This window comes from Euleptes europaea, chromosome 9 (assembly GCF_029931775.1).
Source record: "Euleptes europaea isolate rEulEur1 chromosome 9, rEulEur1.hap1, whole genome shotgun sequence".
Classification (NCBI taxonomy): Eukaryota; Metazoa; Chordata; class Lepidosauria; order Squamata; family Sphaerodactylidae; genus Euleptes; species Euleptes europaea.
Window position 1 is genome coordinate 71,321,466 of NC_079320.1, and position 24,425 is coordinate 71,345,890.

Below are 24,425 nucleotides of genomic sequence, written 5' to 3' on the forward strand. Positions count from 1 at the left end.
GACACCAGAAAATACTCTGTTTCGTTGTGGCTCAAGTAGATATGAAGATTCTTACTCTTAAATGCCTCCTTCCTGCCTGAAGAGAACGTTCTACTCCCTGGATAACTGGGGAGCTAGGAACAACGCAGCACATGGGTAGAAAACCTGACGCATTTGGTGGAGAACTCACCAAATCCAGCCAGATTTGGGTTAGAGCATGTATTTGTGCCTGTTCCTTAGTGGTGGTGACATCAGAATGATCTTTGCCACCATTCTGTCTGCACAAAGACATCCATATTCTAATCTGTCGTGACTGGTAAAGGGGTTTCTCTGTCCAAAATTAGGTAATTTTAGAATTTTTAGTAGTTTGCTGTCTCATATTTGCTAGCCGTCTCACAGACAGAATTGTTTCTATCCACCATGACTTTGTCTTTGCCAGTTTTAGCTGTTACATTTAAGAATATTATCAGTCTAGTAATTTTGCACAGGTAAATTTAAGTTGTTGTGGCCTGGAGATGAGTACAAACTGCTTTAAAGGGTGTGGCCTGCTACATCCATGCTGTTCCCTTGCCTTTCAAGACTAACTGCATCCTACCAATGAAGGTAGCTTTCCTACCAAGGAAAGTGGCGAATGCTTCTGCAAAGGAGGGAGGAATGCCAGTTGCCTTGAAGGAGGCTCTTGTGAAAGCCCACCTGAAGACACCCTTCCTGGTCCTGAATGATTTAAATAACTTCAGACTTGACGGCAAATAATCCCCATTTTGGTCAAGATGTTGCAGCAAGTGCTAGGGGTGCACTTTCAGGCTTTCTTGGAGGGGACAGATTATCTGGATCCTTTTCAGTCCACCTTCTGACCTGGTGTTGGTGCTGGAACTGCCTTGGTTGGGCTCATGGATGACTTTGCTGGTGGGGGGGGGGGAGTTGGGGAAATATGAACCGGTTGATACTTCTGGGCCTGCCAGCAACTTTCACTACCATGCACCATACTGTCTTTCTAGACCACTATGGCTGTTGGGGGTACTGAGTTCCAGTGTTTCTATTACTGTCTGGCAGACCAGTACTAGAAAATGATTCTGTGACTAGGGTTGCCAACCTCCAGGTACTAGCTGGACATCTCCTTCTATTACAACTGATCTCCAGCCGATAGAGATCAGTTCACCAGGAGAAAACGGCTGCTTTGGCAATTGGACTCTATGGCATTGAAGCCCCTCCCCTCCTTAAAACCCACCCTTTTCAGGCTCCGCCCCAAAAACCTCCTGCTGGTGATGAAGAGGGACCTGGCAACCCTATCTGTGACGCTGCTGCTTGCCCCTGTAGCACTTGTGCTATGATGTGTCTCGTGGCTGTGTTTTCTACCCCTTCCTCTCGAACATGAAACCACTGAGAGAAGTTGGCCAAAGGGCTGGCGTGCAGGGTTGTCTGTATACTGATGGCGAGCAGCTCTGCTTTTTCTTTTTGGACGAGTCCCATTCCTGAGTAAGTGTTTGGAAAGTGTGATGAATAGGATTAGGGCTGATAAACTGAAGCTGCGTCCAGGTAACGCTGAAGTGCTATTGGTCGACAACAGGGTCAGTCGGGGATTGTGGATCCGCCCTGAACAAGCAACTTTTCATCTTCAGGGGGCATTTAGATCTGAGCTTACAGGTGCAGGTCTCCTCTGTGATGTATCGTATCATTACCTATCTTCAGCTGCTATGCCTGCTACGGCCCTTCCTTGAGAAGCAAGCTTTGGCCAAATTAAACCATGCTCTGATCAGGCTATACTACTGTAGTGCACTGTACTCTGAAAACTGCCTCTCTTCACAATAGGGTTTCCAACGTCCAGGTGGTGGCTGGAGATCTCCCGCTATTGCAACTGATCTCCAGGCAACAGAGATAAGTTCACCTGGAGAAAAGGGCCCCTTTGGAAAGTGGACTCTATGGCATTATATCCCATTGAAGTCCCTCCCATCCCCAAACCATGCCCTCCTCAGGATCCACCCCCAAATTCTCCAGGTACTTCCCAACCTAGAACTGCCAACCCTACTTTAAAAGCAGTTTCCCCCCGCTCCGTTTAACCCTCCCACCCTATTTTACTGATTTATCAGATTTTGAGTATAGAAAGGCCTTTCTAAGGCATGGCTGGATACTCTACAATTAGCAACGGTAAAGGTGATTATAATGAGACCCCATATAATGAGCAAGTCTGCTCTTGTGACCATAGGTCCATTGAGAACCTGGCTCATGTGATTCTTTGGTGCTCACTAAATCGTGAAAGATATCTTGGGAATATTTTAGCACGAAGCTCAGGGAGGTCAGACCAGAACAAACTGGTGGTATTACTTGCAGATAGAAATACATGGACAAAGCTACAATTGGCAAAGTTTGTGGCCCGGGTTACAAAGACACAGTCAAAACCCTCTCATGCAAGTTTGGTCAATGAATAGCTCACTGGCTTTACCCTGGATGACTCCTTATTATTATAGGAATCGTAAGCTATTGTTGATTCTGTGTTATTTTAGTTAGAAAGCTTGTGTTTTAAATACTTGTTATGTCTTCTAATGGATGCTTTATGGATTGCACTTGATGTTGTGATTGTCTTGTTTTGTTGTTTGTCGTTTTTATTGTTTTGCTATGGCTTTGAGCTAATGCAGTAAAACTAACCGATGTACTGTAGTGCACTGTATGTGGAGAAGGGTGGGAATTTCCAATCTGCTTCCTCAGGGGTATTTGTATTACTGGGAGACAGTTGATTTTGGAGAGCCTATCAGCAGGAAAAGGCAAGGAAATATGAGCTAAACCTAAAATCAGTGAGATAAGAGGAGCTTTTCCGTGGATGTTCAGCGGCTTCAGTTTGTCTAAATGTACCTGCAACTCTTTCCTTACAAATTATAAATGTTGAGACAGGAGGCGGAACTGTGTTGGATGACAGATAGGGGTCTGGGAACCAGTGAGCTGCATCATGGGGGGTTGGGGTCGTTTGCATCAGAGAAACAGAGGGCAGGGGGGAAATGCTTAACCTTTTTCTTGCCTGCCATTTTTATAGCAAGGAGTCCCTTTCAAAAATCCCACATGGCCCTTCCTAGGGAAATTATTCTTTTCTGTTCCTTGTCAGTTAGGCAATGATTTTGATGACTAAAACAGTAACTCGTACCTCTTATCTTGAATATTAAGTTATTTGAAAGTCATTGCTATCTTGAGGTCCTTGGGGATTACCCCCCCCTCAATACTTTTTTTTTTCTTGTAGTAATTTATTAGGTTGGATTTTCTCTTTGGAAGATGAAAAGCTTTTTAATGGTACCTGACCAGATGATTTTCTAAGCCATGTGCTAATGAAAGATTGATGAAAAACAGAGATCTGCTGATGAAAGTTTAATCTAAGGATGCGTCTGCTGGTGCACCTCAGGCAGAAAAAGCCTTCTGAGAGATTAATACTTCTTTCAACACACACTCGGCTGTTATCTCGAACTCGAGGTATTAGCTTATTTTTAATTCTGTGGCCCGGCAAGAAAAACGATTCATGGTTTATTCGACTGTTTTGCTGACTTAAACTGTGTGATTATTTTACACCCTGAGAAAAGGTGACTGGAGTTCTCTTAATCATGCCATAAAAGACAATATTTTGCTGAGGCTGTCTAAGCCTAAGGAAAACTCCAGGCTGCCTGTGTCAAGGGGGAGGTAAACAAAAATGAGACCTGTATGAAGGGGGGGGGGGAGATTAGGGTATGTTTGTTGTATCCCTACTGCAAATTTGGCTTGATGTTCAGTATTAATATGTGTTTACTTTTCAACTGACACTATTTCACACACGGGGGTGGGGAATCCTGTCACTTTAGCCATTAGTGAAACAAAAATGTTGATCTGTTAAGTAACTTTCCTGGTGTTAGAAATAGCTTCCAGGCATTACAGAAAAGGTTGAAAGACAGTAGTGTGGTGCCGATATTATGCTGGCTCCCTGCAAACCATTGTTGAAAAAGACAAAAGACAAAGAGGACGCTTTGGGATTGTGAGGTTCCCTCCCCTCTTCCTTCTCCTTCCCAGCACTAATTCTCCTCTCGTCTCTTGTATTGTGTTAGAATTGCTTCTGCTAGCCATGTTCAGAATTTCCAAAATATACTTCAAAATATACTTGTTGTTCCTGATTTGTCAACTATAGTGTGTAAGAAGCCAGAATTACTTCTGCTTCAGGGTTAGTTCATATTTATGTGTTTTGTAAGTTAATTTTCATTGTATCTACTGTGCCTTCAGAAAAATCTGCTTTGTTTTGCATATTCCTTTGCCCAGAATTGCCCATTGTCCAAGCTCCGATATCACAACTGTGAAAGAATCATCTGTCTGAAATCTATGAAATAGTTTCTTTGGATATAGAGCTTTGTGTATTTGGTTACACATACTGATTTGGGATTCTGGTTTGGGACTTTCTTTCCTTACACCAATTTACATGCACAGAACAGACAAATTCAGAAGTGGAGAGTGGATGTTAGCAGAAGAAAGGTGGGGAAGTTTTCCAGTTTAAGCTAAGATGTCCATTCTGACTCTGTTCCTTCATCTTTCCGCTCTGTGCTGTGAATGCAAGTAGAAAATTTGCATTCCCAAAAATAGGTGCCAAGTGCACACTAATCCATTCATTCCCCCCCTTCCTTTATCCCTTTCCTTTCATGCATTTGAAAACTAGGTCATAGACCACTGTGTGCAATATTTCTTTTCCTCCTTCCCAGTGGGACTTTCTTTCAAGGTACTGACAATGCAGCCCCAATGTTGCCTTATCTGCACCCCTTATGAATGTTCATTGTTGTGGTACCTGTGCAGTCACACATGGGTACTACGCGTGTGCAGGCCTACCACGAAGAGATTTTTGAAGTTCAGCAACACCTGAGGATGCTTCATCCCCCTCCCCCACACTGTTTTCCCATCTTTTTTGCAGCATGATAAAGAGGGGGCGGAGTGCCCTTCCCCCAGCTCTCTCTCTGCTGCCGCTGAGAGAGGTTCACTTCATCTGCGTGGCTTCTATGCAGTCCCACATTGGGGACTGCACAGGCGCAGGCCAGCCACGGATAAGATTTGTCAGCTTCTAGCAAAAATGAAAGTGAGAGTGCCCTCCCTCCCCTCGGGGCATGTAGCCTCCCCGCCCAACGGTCACATGACCCAGGGGGAGGGAGCACTCTCCCCTCCAGTTCTCTTTCTGCCGCCACGGAGAGTGAACGTGTCTATAGCTTTTCTTCTACTGCTGTTACTGAATGGAGTCTAAGAAGGCTCCGCTTTTCAATCAGTGTCGTTCTTGTGACACCAAAATGCGAAGACTTATTGCCACAAGGTTTGCCTCCTTTGCCTGAGGGAACGGCACATTCATTCCACCCTCAGAGCACTGAAGGCCCGTTCTGATCGTCTGAAACCCTTCGTCTGGACGCCGGAGAAGGCACTTCTAAAAAGGCTTGGCCCTACAGGACAGACTTCCGCGGAGCCCAAGAAGAAACCTCTCCTCAGGGCGCTCGGCTGGACGCTGGAGGTACGTCTAAGCGTGCTAAATCCTACCTTCGGTCATTAAGACGTCCAAGTTTTTTTTAAATATAAATTTTTATTAATTTTTGTAACATAAAACAAAACAAACAAATACAATAATGATAATATAAAAAAATTTAAAAAGAAAATACAAAAGAGTATCTATATATACTTATTAGTACATTCGTGGTTACAAAATTATAAGGTTCAAGAAGATACCTTTCGACCCACCACCCACCTTAAAAAAGTGACCCATCACCCGACTTCCGAAGAAGTGTCTTAACAGTTTTGAGAATATCTATTAACAGTAAAATATAAAAATATTAAAACTAGTTTCTATAACTCACTAATTAAAGTAGTAAAATCCATTTTTGCCAGTTTATCCCAATATGTGACGGCCTTTGCCCAAGTTTTTTTTAAATTCTTCCATGTCTTTTCCATGTAGGAATTCCGTTAATTTGGCCATCCTCATATACATCCATAATGTCTCTCTCCAGTCAAGAATTGAAGGTTTATTCACTTGCTTCCAAACTTTAGCTATTACAATTCTTGCAGCAACAAAACTATATTGACAAATAACCCTGTCATTATTACTCATAGTTTTTTGTAGAATTCCCAATAAACAAAATGCAGGTTTGTTTTTACTCTGCCATTAATCAAATTATTAGTTTCCCTAATAACTTTTTTCCAAAAGCTTTTAATTTTTTTACATATCCACCATACATGCCTAAAAGTGCCTCTTTCCGCATTTCCAACATAAATCCATATCTCCTTTTTTTCATTTTAGATATCATCACAGGTGTTATATACCATCTATAAAACATTTTATATAAGTTTTTTCTGATTTCATTAGTTACTGTAAATTTAAATTCTCTTTTCCATAAGTTTTCCCATATTTCCAAATCGATATTAAATCCTAACTCCTTCATCCATTTCACCATTACTGGTTTAATTCTTTCTTGTTCTAAATTAGTTTCAGTTAATAATTTATATATTCTTCCTATCAATCCTTTATTTCCCTTTATTAATATTTTTCCAGTTTGGATTTATTTTTATTAAATCCAAGCTGATTATCTTTATTGAGTATATCTTTTAATTTATAATACAAAAACCAGTCCTTAAGTTCTTCTTTACTTCTTAAAACCCATTCTCCCTCCTTACATTCAATAATTTCTCTATATATATCCATTTCTAAACTTAAATGTATCCCTCTCTTCATATAAGCTTCTACTGGATTGATCCATCCCGGCGTCTTATTTTCCAAAATCCTTCTATAGTTTTTTTCAAATTTGAAATAATCCAATTCTAATAATGTGAATATTGAAATCTTTATTTACCTTCTCCTTATCATACCATAAGTATGCATGCCATCCAAAACGTAGGTTAAAACCTTCTAATTCTAATATTTTGGTATTCTCTAACAAAATCCAGGTCTTTAACCAAGCGAAACAGGATGCCTCATAATACATTCTTAAATCTGGTAACCCTAAACCTCCTGTTTCCTTTAATTCAATTAAATTATTATATGCTATTCTATGTCTTTCCTTATCCCATAGGAAGTTTAAAATATCTCTTTTCCAAGTTTTAAATATTTTGACCCCTTTTATAATTGGTAAATTTTGAAATAAAAAAAGGATTTTGGGTAAAACCATCATTTTAATTACCGAAATTCTACCCCATAATGATAGAGGTATTTTTTTCCCAATTTTTCAAATCTATAATAATTTGCTGCCATATCTTAATATAGTTATTTTTAAATAAATTAAGGTTGTTTGAGGTTAACCAAATACCCAGATATTTTATTTTATGCTCAATAGAGAAGCCTGAAAGTTGTGATAGTTCTTGCTGCTGCAAAAGTGTCATATTCTTAACCAATATTTTAGTTTTATTTTTGTTTATTTTAAAACCTGCAAGCTTTCCATAAACCTCAACCGTTTTGTTCCATTCTCCAATTTGACTAATAGGATTAGTTAAAAAACAAACTAAATCATCAGCGTAAGCTTTAACCTTAAAATGATTTCTCCCAAGTTGACAACCTATCATATCTGTATTATTTCTAATCTTCCTCAATAAAACTACTAACGTTAAAATAAACAATAAGGGTGAGAGAGGACAGCCTTGTCTTGTACCTTTTTGGATTTCAAATTGTGATGTCAAACTACCATTAATCAACAATCTAGCCATTTGATAAGTGTAAATATTTCCAATAGCTGATTGAAAATTTTGTCCAAAATCCATATATTCTAATACCTTTTTCATAAATTTCCAATTTACATTATCAAACGCTTTTTCTGCATCTAAAATATCATTGCAATAGGTGTAGTAACAGATTCTGCATATTCTATAAGATCCAATACTACTCTAACATTTTGACTAATCAGTCTACCTGGAAGAAAACCAGCCTGGGTATATTTAACAAAGGTTTTGCATCCTTTTTATCTTTATGTGTTTCCTGGATACATAATATGTTTATCCCTTGTTTCTGTAGTATATTTTTCAATCTATACCCTTTTACATTTGAGGCCAAGCCATTTACATTCAAAGAAAGTAACTTAATTGACTCTACCATTCCTTATTAGTTTTAAAATTAAGGTGTGCCCATGGCCCCTTTTTTCCCCCCATTGTTGGTCCACCCCCCTTCCCCCCTCCCTCCCTCCTACCCCTCCCCTTCCCCCTCCCCACCCCCCTTCCCTCAGAAGATGTTGAAAATACCAGGGGTTTTCACCCCTTCCCATCTTCTTTCTCAATGGAGATCTGTGTTCCCCCCTTATGCCCCCCTTAACAACATTTTACCATTCTTGTTAAGCCCCGTGTAATTGCTTGTCAAAAGGTCAACAATTAGTTTCACTTAAACAGTTTAATATCTTCCTTATTCTTCTTCTTTATTCTTCTTCGGCTTATCTCTGCAATCCATAGTTCCAGTTTATCTATTTGGCTCTTTTTTCCAAACATACTTGTACTTCAACCTTTTTTTTTGGCCTTGTCTGGGTCTCTTGGCTCTGCTTTGAGTCTGGCTGGGTCCTGGGTCCTCCTCCTCCTTCTCTTCTTCATCTTCTTCCTCCTCACTCTGTAGTTCAATCGATTCCCTGGACTCCTGTTCCAAGTTGCCTGCATTTATGCCAAACTTCTCCAGCATTTTTAAATCCTCTGTTGGGTTCTTTGCTCAGTGCAGGATTTTATCCTTATACACCAGAATCACTGCTGGATAGGCCCAGGACAGTCTTGTTTGAATGGAAATATAGACAAGCATTTAGGTGGAGATTAAATGATAAACTTCTAAGAGAGGAGAAACTCCAACAAGAGTTAACCACTCTTATTAAAGACTATTTTGAAATTAATATGAATGGAGAAACTACGCTGGATATAGTTTGGGATGCCTTCAAATCAGTGGTGAGAGGATTTATGATTCAGAAACATTCTGCATGGAAGAAAACACAATTACAATTGACTAACAATATTCTTTGGAATTTACAAAAATTGGAACAGCAATTTATTGCAGAAACACAAGAGCATTTGAAGAAAGATATCCAAATGAAGATCTCCATTTGTAAACACCAACTAAATTTAGTGATGACAGAAGAGATGAATAAGAATTTGAAATTTGCCAAACAAAAATATTTTGAGCAAGCAAATAAACCAGGGAAATTTTTGGCTTTACAACTGAAAGACTCCTTTCAAAAGAGGATAATAACAAAACTGCAGTCACCAAGAGGTCCATTATATACCTCTACAGAAATACAAAAGGAATTTGTGACTTTTTATACTAAACTGTATCAAAAGGATGATATACCAGTTAAGAAAATGGAAACGTTTTTGAATTTGATACAAATGAAAGCTTTAACAACAGCCCAACAGAAACTACTAGATGCTCCTATTACTAAAGAAGAACTCCAAGAAGCAATTGACAAACAAAAGACAGACAAAACCCCCGGTCCAGATGGAATCACTGCCCTAATTTATCGACTTTTTAATCAAAATTTTATTAATCACTTTATGACACTTTGTAATAACATTTTGGATACAGGGAAGTCGCCTGAGACATGGTCATATGCCTTTATATCTTTGATTCATAAATCGGGAAGAGACCCAGAAAAAGTTTCCAACTATAGGCCTATCTCTTTGTTGAATGTGGATTACAAAATATACGCCTTGATTTTATCAAATAGACTTAAACAATTTATTAAAGATTTAATCCATGAAGACCAAGCGGGCTTTGTACCAGGAAGGCAAATTAAAGATAATATTAGAATACTTTTAGATTCATTGGAATACTATGAACATAATAATCAACAAAAAGCAGCTTTTGTCTTCCTGGACGCAGAAAAAGCGTTTGATAGGGTCTCTTGGGACTTTATGCAAAAAGTCATGGAAAAAATGAACTTTGGTGAACGTTTTCTGAGAGGCCTAATGGCTATATATACATCACAACAAGCTAAATTTTTAGTTAATGAATCAATGTCGGATAATTGTGTCATACAGAAAGGCACTAGACAAGGTTGCCCACTATCTCCACTATTATTTATTTTGGTCCTGGAATCCTTGTGTTGTAAAATTAGAGCAATGGGAGACATCCGTGGATTGAAAATAAAAAAAACATGAATTTAAACTAAAGGCTTTTGCGGATGACATTTTGTTAATTTTGGAAGACCCAACACAATCAATGGACAAATTGGTGGGAACCTTGAATGAATTCAGTTCTGTTTCAGGTTTTAAAATCAATCAAGAAAAAACACAGACAATTTTCAAGAATATGTCAGAAATTGAACAGAAAGACTTTGTATCATTTACAGGTTGGGAAAAGACTAATAAAGTTAAATATTTGGGAATCTGGATTTCTACAAAGAATAAAGACTTGATTACAAATAATTATTTAAAGTTGTGGGAGTCAGTCAAGAATGATATGATAATCTGGTCAAATAAGAAGCTCTCAATCCTGGGACGTATATCAACAATTCAAATGAATATTTTGCCGAGGATGCTCTTTTTGTTTCAGAATCTACCAATAATTTCCCATGCTAAGTACTTTGAAAGATGGAGAAGAGATCTATTGAATTTCATCTGGCAAGGGAAAAAATCGAGAATTGCTTATAAATATCTTGTAGACTCTAAAGACAGAGGAGGATTTGCACTCCCTAATTTTCAAATATATGCTGAAGCGGCTGCTTTGGTATGGCTTAAAGACTGGATTACTCTATCAAATACATGGTTACTGGATTTAGAAGGTTTCAATAATATAAGTGGATGGCACGGTTATTTATGGTATGACAAAATAAAGATACAAGCATCATTCCGGAACCATATAGTGAGATCCTCTTTATTTAGAATATGGTCCAAATACAAACATATTTTGGAGACCAAAACTCCAATGTGGATATAATCACAGGAAATGTTAACATTACGTACGCTTAGACCAGACCGATTTGTCACCTATCAAGATATATTGAAATGGGATGGTAAGAAATGTACTTTAAAGGAGTATCAGGAGTGGCAAGAGACTTTGAACTGGTTTCAATTCCAACAAGTTACATCAGTATTTTTACAAGATTTGAAAACAGGTTTTTCTAAAGATAAATCATTCTTTCATATAAACTTGCTGGATAATAACAAACGGCTGATCTCTAAGATGTATAAACTCTTACTAGAAATTTACTGTGAGCAAGAACGAATTAAACCAACTATGATCAACTGGGCACAAACGCTAGGCCATGATATCCCATTGAATAAGTGGGAAAGATTATGGACTCGAGATCTAAAAGGTATTTATGCCCAATCGTTGAAGGAAAATATCTATAAAATGATGTATAGGTGGTATTTAACACCTAAAAAGATGGCGAGGATCTACAGTACGATGTCTCCTAAGTGTTGGAAATGTAATACAGAGATTGGCTCATTTTATCATATGTGGTGGACTTGTGATAAAGCTAAAGAATTTTGGGACATGATATACTATGAAATCAGATTGATACTACAGAAGAATATCACCAGAGTTGATGCTACTTAGTATAATACCAGACACTATTTTAACTCAAAGAACTTTTTTGATTTATGCAACCACAGCTGCAAGATTGCTGTACGCAGCTAAATGGAAAACGACGGACATTCCAGAAAAAAGAGACTGGATACTGAAAATGCTAGAATTAGTGGAAATGGCAAAATTAACTGTATTGATAAACCAAAGAGACAATGAACAGTTTATGGGAGAATGGGAGGTATGGAGAATTTATTGTGAACATGAATTAAATTTAGGGAAATTAGAAGGTTACACACTGAATTGACCCGTTAAGTATTCTCTGATGACTAGCTATTAGATTTTTGTTTAATATTAGGGTCAATACTATAAACGTAAGAAATACATTAATCTATTTTGAAGCAGAGGGAGGTGACGGGGAAGTCACTGTTTAATTCATTACTATGTATTTTTAACAACATTACAGAGATATTCTTTTATGATTGTTATTATAACAGTTGTTAAATGGATGTTAAATTTACTTAAAAAAAATAATAATAAAAAATTATTAAAAAAAAAAAAAAAGATAGGCCCAGGACAGCATTATTCCATTATCAAACAGCTTTTGGGCATATGGTTTCATTACTGCTCTTAGCTGCAATGTCTCCATTGAAAAGTCCTGTCGAACTACAATTTTATTCTCTTTGAATTTCGGGTCAACTACCTCATATGTTATTGATGCTGGACTGTTCAATCCCTCGACTACTGTTCGGCCCTTCACGCTGGGTTGGACTCTCCTGTCTGTGTTTTCTTTTTCAAAGTTTTTTTACGGGGACATATCAACCTCTATCCCCGGGTATCTCCATCTGTTCCTCAGTGGAGTTTTTCCCTTCATGTTGTCCCAACTCATAAAACACCGTCTGAGCCTTTGGCCACCGGGGGCCTCTCTTTGCTATCCTATAAGACTGCCTGCCTGGCCACAGTTACCTCGGCCAGTTGTGTCAGAGAATTAGCGGCTCTTCGTCGTTCCTCACCGGTTACTAATTTCACGCTGATTAAGTGGTGTTGAAACCCAAGCTTTCCTCTACACAGGGTATTGTTTTACCCATGTTATGGCCGACCCCTTCTTCCGATGTGGAGAGGGCTGTATTCTTTTAATGTACGGAGGGCCATCTCTTCTTATTACAAAGAAACTTGTTTGCAGGGAAAACATTAATATGTTAGTGCTGTAGCGACCACCATAAAAGTCACCAAGCCTCCCAGCAGACCCTGTCCAGGTGGATTACCTCAGCCATTAGACTGACTTAGGAGAGTGCGCACGTGGGTTGCCCAGACATGGTCAAGGCATACTCTACAAGAGCTTACGCTGCCTCCATCACCTTTTCGTTTAAAATTGACCTCCGAGACATCTGTCAAGCGGCGATGTCGTTGACCCCCTCTACTTTCATAAAGCACTAGGCGGTCGACGTGGATTCATCTAGAGAGGTGGCAGTGGAACTTGCCATCTTTTAGTCATTGTTTCGGTGACTGTCCCACACCCACCATCCGGGCAACCGAGCTTGCTACTCTCCCAATGTGGGACTGCATAGAAGCCACGCAGATGAAAACAGAGTTTCACTTACCTGTAACTGTTGTTCATCTGGTGGTCTTCTATGCAGGCACACATCCCTCCCTCTTTCCCCGCTGTGGGACCTCTCCGCATTACATGTGGGTGGTTCCGTGGCGGCAGGTTGGAGAACTGGAGGGGAGAGTGCTCCTTCCCCCTGGGTCATGTGACTGTTGGGCGGGGAGGCTACATGCCCCGAGGGGAGGGGGAGCACTCTCACTTTCGTTTTTGCTAGAAGCTGACAAATCTTATCCGTGGCTGGCCTGCGCAGTCCCCAATGTGTGCCTGCATAGAAGACCACCAGATGAACAACAGTTACAGGTAAGTGAAACTCTGTTTTCTCAAAGCTCCATTGCTGTACTCCAGAATTCAACTTCTGTTCACCAAAATTTTTCCATTGAAACTGCCTCTGCAGAGCTCAAAGCCCTGACAATGTGCAAAAAGCTCTATGTAAAAATGCAGGTCCTGTGGGTCGAAAATTCCCCACAGACAACCATGATAACTGTTTGCTGTGCCTCAGCAAAGAGCACGATGTCTTGCACTGCTCAATATGCAGGCAAATCACACCTTAAGCAAGGCTTGCCTGAAAGTGGCTCTGTGGGAAAAAGCTCTCTCTAGCACCACCCTGGAGAAAGGCCCAAGCACAACGCTGACGCCTACTCCTGAGAGACAGATCCAGTCGTCTTTGGTTCTGATGATTCTGATGCTTAACCCAGCCACTGAATCCAATATTCTGAGCAAGGCCTCAGTTCCGCTCCAGTGTCTCTGGAGTGAAACTCCTCACAACCACCAACGAGAAAGGCTGAGCGTAAACGTGAACACTTGGACAAGTCCACCAAGTTGAGTAAGTCATCTTCCACACTGACTGTTTCCTATCCAAAGGACTCAGTTCCCCACAGGTCAACCCTTGAAGAAGCAGAAGAAGAAGAGATGGTTGTTATATGCCAACTTTCTCTACCATTTAAGGATCAAACCGGCTTACAATCACCTTCCCTTCCCCTCCCCACAACAGACACCCTGTGAGGTAGGTGGGGCTGAGAGAGCTCTGTCAGAGCTGTGACTGGCCCAAGCCGTGTCAGAAGGCAAGACAGCAGAGTCAGAAGCGCCTATACCTGGTTGTCAGTCATATATATCTACCTACTCTTTGAAAGTGTTGTGTCAGTCAGATCTAGTGCTTTGTAATAATGCCTATGTGCAAGGCACCATCCCCAGAACACATAAAGGAACATTATGGCTTGGGACTGGACCTCAGAAATGATTTTTATTTGGTAAATTTGTATGCTGCGCTTTGTCTGAGAAGCTCAGGGTAGCATACATGGTTCCATCCCCATCTCCCATTTTGTCCTTGCAACAACCATGTAATGTAGGTTAGGCTGAGAAAGAATAAATGGCGCAAGGTCACACACTGAGCTTCCACGGAAGACTGGAGATTCGAACTGGAATCTTCAGTCATAGTCTGACACTGTACCCACTACGCCTTGCTGGCTCTCTCCAATATAACCAGTAGTGGAGCAGAGATGAGAGCTATAAGTCAGTTTCTTGTTTCTGGGAGCGAGGGTGGTGTGGTGGTTAAGAGCAGTGGACTCTGATCCGGAGAACCAAGTTTGATTCCCCACTTCTCCACGTGAGTGGCGGACTCTAATCTTGTGAACGGGGATGGTTTCCCCACTCCTGCACATGAAGCCTGCTAGGTGACCTTGGGCTAGTCACAGTTCTCTCAGAACTCTCTCAGACTCACCTACCTCGCAAGGTGTCTGTTGTGGGGAGAGGAAGGGAAGGAGATTGTAAGCTGGTTTGATTCTCTTTAAAAGGTAGAGAAAATCGGCACATAAAAACCAACTCTTCTTCTGTCTCACCTCTGCCTTGAACTCCGAGGGTGACCTTAGAGAGACTCCCTCTCTGCATCGGCCCTCAGTCCTCAGAGTGGGGATCATGACGGCCCTTACAAGATTGTTGTGAGGACTGCGAGAAGAAAATGTAGGTCTGGTTCTTTATAAATGCTGGTTGTGGTGGTAATGATGGTGAAGTCAGTTAAATATGGGAGTAGATCTTCTGCGCCATTGCTGAGGATTATCCATGGGTCTTGTCATATACTGTGCAGAGACAAAAAGTACTTTTGGTTCCTAGCTATAACTTGTATGGCTGCACTTGTTTCTCGCCTAATGTGATATTTGTGTTTTCTTACCATATGCCTCTTGGCATACACAGATGGGCAAGGGAATCTAGGGAATAGGAAGGCAGTCATGGGAAGGGAGGGAGAAGTAGCACATGAACGTTTCATGGGAAGCTCAGGGCTGTAATTTTTAGAGCACTAAGAACATGCGGAGAAAAGAAGTGACAGAGAGGCAGCTGAGAAAAATAACTCAGTGGAATTAGAGTAATAGGGAATGACAGCAAGTGAATGGATGTATCCAAAATCTAGCTCTGCACTTGCATTAGGAGAGCAAGCCAGGAAAGGAGATGCAAGAAGGAAAGCAAACTGGGACAAGCAGAAATAACATTAAACAGGTAAAATAAACGAGAGAATAAAACACACATGGCATGTTTTGTTCCTCCACTTTGGTCTCAGATGATTGAGTCCTTAATTTATGACCTCTCATTCACTTAGTGTTTTAGAATAAGCTCTTATTCAGAAGTGCAGAATGCCTTTAAGTCTGCATGGACTTCAGTAGTGTTGTTTGTGCAGAACCCTTTGAGAGCCTCCAAGCTGGAATGATGGGGGCTATTGATGCCTGTGTCAATATACAGGCAGTGACATCCTAAGAATATTTCCCTGGGAGTAAGCCTCACTGTAGGATTCACTAGGATCCTGAGCAGAATCATAGAATTGGAAGGAAGCCACCAGGGTCATCTAGTCTAACCCCCTGAACAATGCAGGAAATTCACAACTACCTCCCCCCCACCACACACACACACCCAGTGACCCCTACATACCCAGAAGATGGCCAAGATGCCCTCCCTCTCATGATCTGCCTAAGGTCATAGAATCAGCATTGCTGACAGATGGCCATCTAGCCTCTGCTTAAAAACCTCCAGGTAAGCAGAACTTACCACCTCCCGAGGAAGCCTGTTCCACTGAGGAACCGCTGTTAGAACTGTTAGAAAGTTCTTCCTAATGTCTAGACGGAAACTCTTTTGGTTTAATTTCAACCTGTTGGTTCTGGTCCAGCCTTCTGGGGCAACAGAAAACAACTTGGCACCCTCCTCTATATGACAGCCCTTCAAGTACTTGAAGATGGTTATCATATCCCCTCTCAGTCTTCTCCTCTTCAGGCTAAACATACCCAGCTCCATCAACCTTTCTTCATAGGACTTGGTCTCCATACCCCTCACCATCTTGGTTGCCCTCCTCTAGACAACCAGAGAAATGCTTAAGAGTAGAAATGCTTAAGATTACTGCCAGAGATAACTTTGTAATTTTGAAAGTTATCAGACAGAAAAGTGCCTTGATTTGCTCCTGTTGTGAGAGTGGTGGAGAGCCAGAAGGGAAGAAAGTTGCCAACAGCAAACTCAAATGGTGGTCCCCAGTGGACTTTCTGGGGTCTATGGCCTTGGGAACCTTTCCCAGCGGTTGCACAGCAAGCAAGCCCTTCCTTGAAAGCAGAACCATTGCTTCCCCCCCTCAATGACAATCATTTTGGGTTGGCATCTGCTGTCCATTCTCAATATTCCAAAAGTGCCAGGTTATGGTCTCCTGGCTTAGAATGTAGGGGATAAAGTGTTGTGTTTAGATCAGGTGAGACTTGGGTTCAAATCCCTGTTCTGCCCAGAAGGTCGCTCGCTGTCTCTTGATCTAATCTACAAAGCAGGGTTCTTGGGAAGATAAAGTGGTTGGAGGGCACCACATATGGAGGTCTTGAGGTCCTTATAGGAAGAGACAGGTAAAATTATTGTAAATAAATAATCACTTCCCATATCATGGGAATAAGTTGTGAGCTGGGTTTGTGGGCAGCCTGGTTCACACGCTTTCCTCCATGTGGCATAACAGTAACCACATGAGGAAAACATGCAACCAGTTCATTTGTGAACCAGCCCACAGCTTTTAGGCGATGCAGGAATCAATTGTGTTAGACTTTGGTAATTGCTTCGTTCATTGTCCGCATAGAGTGACATTTGGTGTGCTATGTAGCTTACAAAATAATGTTTCTGTTTTGATTCATGTGGTTTTGAAATGTCCTGCCCATGGGCCTGTGGCTCAGTGGTAGATCATCTGCTTTGCATGCAGAAGGACCCAGGTTCAATCCCTAGCAGATCCCATTAAAAGCATCAGGTAGTAGGTCCCTCTTGTATATGGGACCCTTGTCGTGATCCCCCAACGCATACACACCAAACAGTTTCAAACCTCACAGAGGCAAGTCCAAAGGTAATCCAAAAGCCAAGTCCCAGAGGTCCAAAAAGAGCAAACAGTTCACAGCAAGATCAGGAGTAGGTAGATGTGTTGCTTCCACACAGCTACTCTCTTTCCAAGCTGCTTATCAACAGCTCGCCACGCAGGCAGCCTGTAATGCCATGCACCTGCCAGCCACCTCAGGCCTGCTCCTGTGAACACTCATCCCCGCTGTCCGTGCTGGGTCAGTACCTAGCTGCCAGTCGAGCACTTCGTCTCCGATCTTGCACAATCCTACGTGTCCGACTCCTTCGCCATTCCTGAGGCTCTGGTGATGAGGGGGGGGTGAGCAGACCGGCAGCTGGCTTTGTGCAGCCGGCTCAGAGCTGGAGGGCTGAGGAGTCGCTGCACTGGTCCCCGGCTGAGGGTTTGGGTCTGGCCCCACAGGGGCTGCTTCTTCCGGTGCCACCACCGATGCTGGCTGTGTATAGAAGCCAGGGCTGCTGGCTGACTCTTCATCAGAGGAGTCATTGGTGTCTCCTGGACCTGGCTGGGCCATGACATCCCTGGAGATCCACTGCCAGTCCTTGATAGACCAATGATCTGGCACAGCGTAAGGCAGATTCATGGGTTTATGTATGCATATGATAAACCTTGATAGACCAATGGACTGAGTCAGTATAAGCAAAGTTCATGCATTCCTGTGTACAGTTGACAATGCTTAAACTGAAATATTATGTGAATCATCAAGAGCTATAAGCCAAGAATGCCCTGGCAAAAAGGGGCAATCCAGATTTGCATTCCTACCACAGTTGTTTGCTGTGGCTTCCTCGAAGCAGCTTTGACAGTCAGGAAGCATGGTGTAAGAGCACTTCAACAAAATTAATAATTCAGCACTTACGCAAATGAAACATTTATTTATGCAAATAAAATATTATTGCAATAATTGAACACTTAGGCAAATAGCATATTATTCCAACCTGTATAATTGATATGAATGATTTAGAACATAGCCTAACGAATTGTTAAGTAGTTGGGGGTTTTTTGCTTGGCTTTTTCCCAGATTTCCCTGTATTTTTATAGGCCCTGTGATCACTAAAAACTGGCTTGGCAGTGTTCCCATGTGGTGGTAATAGGCAGCTGGCAGCCCCTGGGCCAAATCTGATCCCCCTGCAGAGTACCATCTGGCCTCTCTGTTACCAACCAGTGGCAGAGAGAAGATTTGCGGGGTGATGTGGCTTCTCTTCTTCGAGGTGGGAGGATCTGCCGTCCACATCGAGGTGGGGAGGGCCTCAAAGGGCCCCTGCAGTTAAATTTACTGACTTGTCAGGGCCGTATGCTGAGCCTGAAATGCCGCTTTCACAAAATACCAACATTGACAAACACATAGATATAAGGACATCTTGGTTTAATAATAAGGAAAAAAACATTCCATCGGATTCTTAGAATATAGTTCTACTTTAATGTAACTCATGCAGCTTTATTGATTGGTGAAATCAGAAGTTTAATTAGTACAACCCCTTGAATTTAAATAGCTTGCCTACAAGTCCATGGATAATTGCTTAAATCACTCGCAAAATAGCCTGCAGTGCAGTGTAAATATCGCCTGTAACCTAATATGGTTTCTGAGGATTTTATATCATTATTAGTAAATGGTAATACAGACAGCCAAATATTCATCGCTTGCAACTTGGCTTTCTGTAGAAAAGAAAAACAATGTAAACCATATGCAGGCCAACTCTGCTTAGATAGCCTGTGGTTCTCTCTGCCCTTCTTGGTCGCATTTATTTGGCTTTGAATATCAAGCGGTTCAGCATACCGTTGGGAATGTTTCATTGGCTTGGTTCTTCTATTTTCATTTGTTTTCGAGAAAGCCTTGTCTGCTTCTGTCTTGATTCACACCATCAAGCTCCCCACTCTTGTTCTCCTAGCATGAAATTATATTTAGAAGGAGAAAAGCACTACCTCCAGCATTTTTCATAATGCCAAGAGGAACAAATTCAAGGTTTCAATGAATCCTCTCAGGAAAAGAAGGGGAAAAAAGGAAATGGTAGTCAGCTACCAGTGAAATCAGTGTCTGACACTGGCAAGATCCGTCATGGTGATGGTTCCCTTCAGTGAAGTAGAAGGAGGAGGAGGAAGAGAAGAAGAGTTGGTTTTTATATGATGACTTTCTCTACCACTTAAGGAAGAATCAAACCAGCTTACAATCACCTTCCCTTCCCCTCCCCACAACAGACACCTTGTGAGGTAGGTGGGGCTGAGAGAGTGTGACTCGCCCAAGGTCACCCAGCTGGCTACATGTGTAGGAGTAGGGAAACAAATCCAGTTCACCAGATTAGTGTCCGCTGCTCATGTGGAGGAGTGGGGAATCAAACCCGGTTCTCCAGATAAGAGTCCACCGCTCCAAACCACGTCTCTTAACCACTACACCACGCTGGCTCCTTTTTATAAACTTTTTTCCAGGTTCCCAAAGCTTTCCAACCTAGTCACCTTAGAAGCTATTCTTAATTACTGCAGGCGACTAGGTAAATGGTTGTTTAAAAGTTTGCTTTTGTTTTTCCAGACTTCTGGTTATCCTAAGTTGGGTGATCAATCTAGTTTCTCTCTGCATCTTGTGTCTCAGTAATGTCGACAGACTTAAGCTACCAGAATACATCCTTAGGTATGTCAGCATACAGTTCTCATCAATTTGTCTCTTCAGCTATTTAAATCTAGGATACACTGAAAGATTTCTTTCAGTGCCTGGTTACGTTTTTATTATTATTTTATATGGTAAATATATAGAATGGATTATTGCTAGAAAACTGTTCTCTGGTACTGCGTTTTTGGAAAGTACTTACATTTCTTAACTTCAGGCTTGTAAATCCTGAGGATAACTTGGTGGCCTGCTGAGCTCCCACAAAATAGGAAGGGTGTTCAATCTTTCATGGTATTCAGTGCAATTTGCCCTCTGGCAAAAAAGCCAAATCCTGTTTCTTTGAGGAACAGAGAAGTGTTTCTATGTGTGTTAATTTCTAATTTCAGTTTTTATTTCTCAGCATGGAAAATTCAAATGCCAAAATAGATGTATTGGCAAGACAGTAAAATAATAATAATAACAAATGAGTGAGCCATGAAAGATTTCTGCACAAATAATGTTATGTTTTAATGAACCTGAAAAAACAGTCTTCATTGTATTGCCCGCGCAGGGCTGCTTAATGAAGTAACATCAATCTTATGCATCCTAATCAAATTCCCTAAAAACAAATACACTCATCTGACTATTTAAATGGTAAACAGTATGTAGCCTAAAGGATAGCTTTCACGAAGCTCAAAATGATTGTATTGAGCAATACCATCTATCAACATGTTGCTTATACAAACGAAACCATCTTCTCATGCGCTTAGAATCAAAGATCTGCTTTCAGCATCAGGACCACGCAAGCACAGAGACAGAATCCTTCTCACACAGCATCCTGCTTCCAGCAGTAACTGCCAAGGGGATGACAGGTGACATGCAATTAGGGCAGCAGCCTTCCCCTATGATTTATCTCCAGCATCCGGAACTCCAAAGTAGAAGGTTCCACAGTCATGGCCGAGAGACGTTGATAGACCCATTGTCCATTGTTTCGTCTAGTTTATTTATTAATTTTTAAAGAAAAGAAGTGAATTTGAAGATATGCATTGGAGGTGAAAGATATAGCGCCTTCAATAATGCTGGGTTGTGCCCATATTCACCCTGCTGTCCCACCCTATGATTCTCAAAGCCTGTGGTTCTCAAACAGTGGGTCATAACTGTCTCACAGGCAGCTTACAAGACTCAAATTCCTGGACTGTGATAGGAACTGTGACAATTCCCCACTTCCTTTTTCACTTAACCAAGCTTCTCCTTTCTTGTCTTCTTTGTTTCTCTGTCTGTCCCCCCCAAATGTTAAAATGTATATAGATGTATTCTGACCCAGCCTAGGAAGCTGAGGAACTAGAAAACTCTTTGTTGGTGTATGTCTGAAGATGGTACATGAGAGACTGATATTAATTGACAACACATAACCTGTTTTATTTCACTCTTACGGGGAAACGGTCAAGTCGGACTGTCAGGGAAGTTTCAGTTTTAAACTTGGCAGGTGAAAAGGCAACAGGAATGAGGGAAACTTCGTATAACTATATAAAATAGATAGTTTGTCACAAAAATGTAGCTGTTTTGTTCTACCGACAGGTGTGTATGACTCTTGAGAGAGATCACGTGGCTGTCACTCCTTAGATAAATAGACTCTAGCTTATTTGACACAAAATGTCTAAAGTCTGTGGAGGCAGGAACATACACACAGGTTCCAGTCTTCCTTCTTTACCACTTGATAGGGATCACCCCCTTTTTCCTTGGAGCTGTTTTCCTCAGGGAAGAAATATCAGTCTCACCTATTTCAGGATTCTCCTCGATCCTTCCCTCTTATCCTTCTCCCCTCCCCCCATCTTCTTCCTCCCACTCTCAACTGCCACTCTCCCAATTCAACCCTAGAATTCTTTTAGAACTCCCTGTCAGAGTCAGGGTATAAGGCATCTGCAGACCAGTATAAGGCATCTGCAGTTAGCTGTCCATCACAGGAGCCTCTGGGTCTCCCCTCCTCCCAGCAGCAGGAAAAGAAGAAGAGAGGGCAGAGTTGCTGCAGACCCTTCTTCTCTTCTCCTTCACCTTGCAATCTCATTCATTAACAGTGGCTTGACTCACTCCCAGCTGCTGGTGATGTAGAAGGTTATCGCTGTAGCCCATGCCCTTTACCTACACCACCAGTGACCAGGTCCAGACTGAGTCAGAGCAGAAGATGCCATGTGTACTGCAGGGATTCAGCTTGTTCCTGGCCGGTGGCAGGACAAAAAGCAAAGGCACAGTCTGAACCCCTCCCCTCCTAGACCCATGCCACTCCTGGCTGGGTCTGAGCTGAAACCTGGCTGGTGCTGCTGTATGAATTGCTCCATCATGGGTAAGGGCCAACTGACCATACATGAGAGATTCTATTCAGCCTAACTCCCTTTAGAGGCAATGGGATGACTCTTGAGTAAGTGGTTGTATTTTGCAGCTAGTGTGAGGTTTAAAATTAGTATGTTAATCACATGTCACTGTTGCTTACTAGCTGAAGGGGAGAAGCATAGGTGGAATATTAACAAGCTTGCTTAAAAGCTTTAGAGAAGTTGGAGGGGAGTCACGATTTGTGGAAGACTTGGCATCTCTGAAGCCCGTTTTAGAAAAGATTGTGTCATGTGTTTAATGCATGTGAAGGTTTATCTTGAAAACCAAAAAAAGTCCTGTTTAGCATGAGACATATAGACAGCTCTTATTGTGCGTAGGCCTATTGGCAACAAAGATCTGATAATGGCAGGCATTCTTGCAGTGGGGATGTTTTGGTTCTTGTCCGTTGGCAGTGTCTGGGCTTGTAAATCATGTATATTTATATGGTATTCTGGTTAGAAATAAGGCTCTAGTGTAGCTGTGCGGTACTTAAAGGTGTTTTTTTTAATCACCAGGCCTACTTTCATCTGTTAAATAGTAAGTCTGTGTAAGCAGTAACTGAAATGGAACAAAAACAGTGTCGATAGGTTTTCCCCCCGCAGAAAGAGAAGGTTTACCATTGAGTATTTAGAGTAGCCAGCAGCTTCTTTATATGGGAGCATTTAGGTTTTGGTCTTGAGCATTGGTGAACCATTCATACATTTCAAACTGTGTTATAGCATTCGACAACAAGAAAGATCTAAGATTTTTAAAATCCAGCAAAAATATAGAAAGTAATACATGTAATTTTGAGGAAGGAAGGAAGAACTGGCTCCTCACACAGCAATCCCAGAATGATTATCTTCCAAAGTTACGGGAGTTACTGGAAGGAGAAGGTAGATGTGGCTCAGTGAGAGAAGCACCTGCTTTCCATCAGGAAGGATCTCAGGTTCTGACCCTGGCATCTCCCTTTAAAGGAGCTCAAGTAGCAAAATCTCTGCCTGAGATTTTGGAGGTCCACGGCTGGTCAGAAACAACAATACTGAGGCAGGCAGATGAATGATACACTCCAGTAGAAGGCAGCTTCGTATGTTCTTGAGAAGGCTAGTGTCCCAGTCAGGATTGCATGCAAGTAACAAATGTATGAATGGACAGCTTCCTCCTGAAGGTTGGACTGAAGTTGCTATTGGCTTGTTTTGCACCAGTCATCCTGTGATGAAAGTCGTCCTTCCATTGGAAAAAAATGTTCCTTGGAGCCAAGAAAGACTTGGCTGAGTGGAATGGTAGCATGCAAGACAGTATTTGCCAAATTGTAGCACCTAATAAATTAGAACAGTGGTAGTAATGGCTCCTTAATATTTTTGAATGTCTGTATACCCCCACCCATCCTTGTGAGCACTTCCTTGCTGCTGAAGGCTACATTGACTCCCAAAACAGATAGAAGAGAACAAGAAGAAAAAGAGTTGGCTTTTATACCCCACTTTCCTCTACCAAAAGGAGTCTCAAAGCGGCTTAAAATCACCTTCCCTTTCCTTCCCCCCCCCCACAATAGGCACCTTGTGAGGTGGGTGTGGCTGAGAGAGTTCTGAGAGAACTGTGACTGGCCCAAGGTGAGCCAGCAGACTGCATGTGGAGGAGCTAATCTGGTTTTCCAGATTAGACTTCGCCGCTCATGTGGAAGAGCGGGGAATCAAACCTTGTTCTCCAGATTAGAGTCCACTGCTCTTAACCACTACACCATGCTGGCTCTCATGTATCTCTGGCTCTCAATATCACGCATGGTGTCAAACGCACACTGTGAAGAAGTACTATCTGCTACTGAGCAAACTCTGCTTGCGACATTTCCTTAAACAACCAAGGATAGCCCTTGCCGGAGTGATCATGAACAGTCAAATTTGCCACCAGTGCTATATACCTCTTTCCCTCTGAATGTAATTTAAGGTCACATGTCATTCACATGAACACATGAAGCTGCCTTATACTGCATCAGACCCTTGGTCCATCAAAATCAGTATTGTCTACTCAGACCGGCAGCAGCTGTCCACGGTCTCAGGCTGAGGTCTTTCACATCACCTACTTGCCTAGTCCCTTTTAACTGGAGATGCAGGGGATTGAACCTGGG

At 41.7% G+C, this 24,425-nt stretch overlaps 1 protein-coding gene across 4 annotated transcripts in view; it reads left to right on the forward strand.

Moving 5' to 3' along the window:
* Window positions 1–24,425, forward strand: part of APBB2 (amyloid beta precursor protein binding family B member 2) — a 136,633-nt gene that overhangs the window by 75,542 nt on the left and 36,666 nt on the right. The gene's annotated exons all lie outside the window — the stretch shown is intronic.